This window comes from Mastomys coucha, unplaced genomic scaffold, assembly GCF_008632895.1.
Source record: "Mastomys coucha isolate ucsf_1 unplaced genomic scaffold, UCSF_Mcou_1 pScaffold12, whole genome shotgun sequence".
Lineage (NCBI taxonomy): Eukaryota > Metazoa > Chordata > Mammalia > Rodentia > Muridae > Mastomys > Mastomys coucha.
In genome coordinates, this window is record NW_022196894.1 from 14,400,156 (window position 1) to 14,403,074 (window position 2,919).

The following is a 2,919-nucleotide window of genomic DNA, read 5'->3' on the forward strand; positions in this document are numbered from 1 at the left end:
CTCTGAAATCCTCCTGTCTCTGCCTCCCAAGTGCTGGGATTAAAGGCGTGCGCCACCACTGCCTGGCTATCAAACAACATTTATAATACTCATTTTCATTGTTATAATATTTTATTAAAAAAAAGAAAATAAAAAAAAATGTTGTCCTTTATAAGAGTTGCCTTGGTCATGGTGTCTGTTCACAGCAGTAAAACCCTAAGTTCCCAGGTAAACATCATGGAAAACACAGGTTTGATTTCAAAAAAGGCCATAAGGCACTAGCTTCAGAAATAGACCATATGTCCCAGAGACTAGGTCATAAGATGCCAGCTCTAGGAACAGACCATAAGATCCAGAACAAGATCATAAAACCCTCTCCCAAAGAACTGCCTGGGATAACCACAAAAATGGAGAAATATCTTATCTTAGAATGGGCCATCTGTGCTGGGCAGCCCTATCTCATCACATGGTTAAACATTAGTGACATAAGAATACACTTGCCAGGCGGTAGTGGCGCATGCCTTTAATCCCAGCACTTGGGAGGCAGAGGCAGGTGGATCTCTGAGTTCAAGGCCAGCTTGGTCTACAGAGTGAGTTCCAGGACAGCCAGGGCTATACAGAGAAACCCTGTCTCGAAAAACCAAAAATAAATAAATAAATAAATAAATAAATAAATAAATAAATTACACTGACCACCCGTGACCCCCTAGCACACACCAATGAAATTTTAAATTATCTAATCCTTCTAGAGAGTTCCTCCAGTTCCCTATAAGAAGGCCTGAGTGCCTTTGTTTGGGGTTGCCATTTTGGAGAATGGCTGACCACTCACACACACCCCCACCTTGGCATATTGCATGTTTCTATAGAATAAACACTCCTTGTTTTTGCGTACTATCTGAGTCTGGAGTCTTCCTTCAGTGATTTTTGGACCCTTACATTTGATAAGTTGGCCAGGAAATGTTGGAGTCTTTCTTGACTTGATAGTAGAGTCTTTTTGTTATTCTTGTTGCTGTTTGAGAAGGCACACCTTTGTGTGCTGTGTGTGTCTTGCCTTTGTCTTGCTCTGAGCAATCTTTGTCTTGTTCAGTGTGGGGTAATTGTCTTTCCTTTTGTCTGCACAACCTGGAGGCCAACTGAGGTAGGACAGATGTACCTGTAACTCCATCCTGGTGGGGAGGGGTGGGGGACGGGGTGGAGGTGGTGTTGGAGGATGCTCCCCAGGCCCCCTCAGTTGGAGGCAGGGAGCTTCATTCTGACCCAGACTTAGTGGAAGCTAATAGGTTCTTCCTAGCTGGCAGAGCCTGCTCCAGGGATAGGCTGCTGTCTCTGGACTTCTTGGAGTCCAGAGAACACCAGTCTGACACAGGCTTTGGTGGAGACTGACAGAATGCTCCTGATTGTCAGAGCCCATTTTTGGGGATAGGTGGTCATTGGCTTACTTTTGGTTTCTTTTCTGGACCCCTGTATGCTTGCTTTCATTGTTTCTGTATATCTGGTGGAGAGTCCCTCTATCTAGCTAAGGCCTTTCCTACCACAATTGCATTGCCCTTGTGGGAGGCACCCCCTGCCCCATGGGCAGGGCAGACAGTACAGGACTCACATCCCCTTTTCCACTAGTGATCTATACTACTGGAAGAAGCAGAATCCCACATTATCAGAGAAACCCTCCACCCTCATAGACATATTAAACTCTGTAATGGTTTCTCATAAGCCCGCTTGGGACGACTGCCAACAGCTCTTGCAGGTGCTCTTTACCACCGGGTGAAAGCAGCAGCCCAGAAACTTGTTCTGTGTGCAAATGGCCAGCCCACCACTATACAAGCTGACGTCGATGCGGCTTTTCCCATGGTCCGTCCTGATTAGGATCCCAACAACTATTTGGGTGAGGAGAGGCTAAAAGTCTATTGCCAGATTCTTATGAGGGGTCTCGGTGAGGCTTCTAGGAGGCCCACAAATTTGCCTAAGATAGGACAAGTTATACAAGGTAAGGAGGAGAGTCTGGGGGCATTTCTTGAGAGGTTGCTGGAAGCCTACCACACCAATACACCTCTGAACCCAGAGACAAGGGGAAATCAATCTGCTGTGAACCTGGCATCTGTCAACAAGACAGCGCCAGACATCCTTCAAAAACCCTGCAGCTGGAAGGATTTGAAGGTAAGTGCATGGCTGAGCTCCTAGCTATAGCCGAAAAAGTCTTTAACAACAGGGAGGCTCCGGAGGATAGGCAGGCAGACTAGGGGGACTCGTCAAGGTGGTGCTAGCAGCTAGTGGAAGAGAGAGATCTGATGCCCAAGAGTTGAAGAATATAGCATGTGGAAAAGGAGGGAGGAAGCAGGCCCTTCACAGAAAGAATGGACAATCTCATCCGGAGGGCAGGCCCCATGTCCTTTGAATGGACAATCTCATCCGGAGGGCAGGCCCCGTGTCCTTTGAATGGACAATCTCATCCGGAGGGCAGGCCCCATGTCCTTTGAATGGACAATCTCATCCGGAGGGCAGGCCCCATCTCCAAAAGGACTGGAGTTCATACTGCTGAGAAACAGCCACTGGAAGAATGAATGCCCAAGAGACATAAAAGAGGAGAATCAAAAGTGTTGGAGATAAAAGAACTGAGTGACTGAGGGTGCCGGTGTTCATGCCCTCCATGAACCCTGGGTAACCCTAAAGGTGGAGGGGAAACCAACAGATTTCCTGGTGGATATCAGGGCATAACATTCAATCCTGAAACAACCCATAGGACCCGTATCCACTAAAAAATTATGAGTCCAAGGGTCTACTTGGACCAATCAATAATCATGGACCACCAAAGAAAAGTAGATCTAGGAATGGAATGTGTAACACACTCTTTTATGGTGATCCCAGGCTGCCCATTACTGCCCTTAGGCTGAGACCTCCTAACCAAAATTGGGGCAAAGATCCATTTTAGTCCCAAGGGAGTAC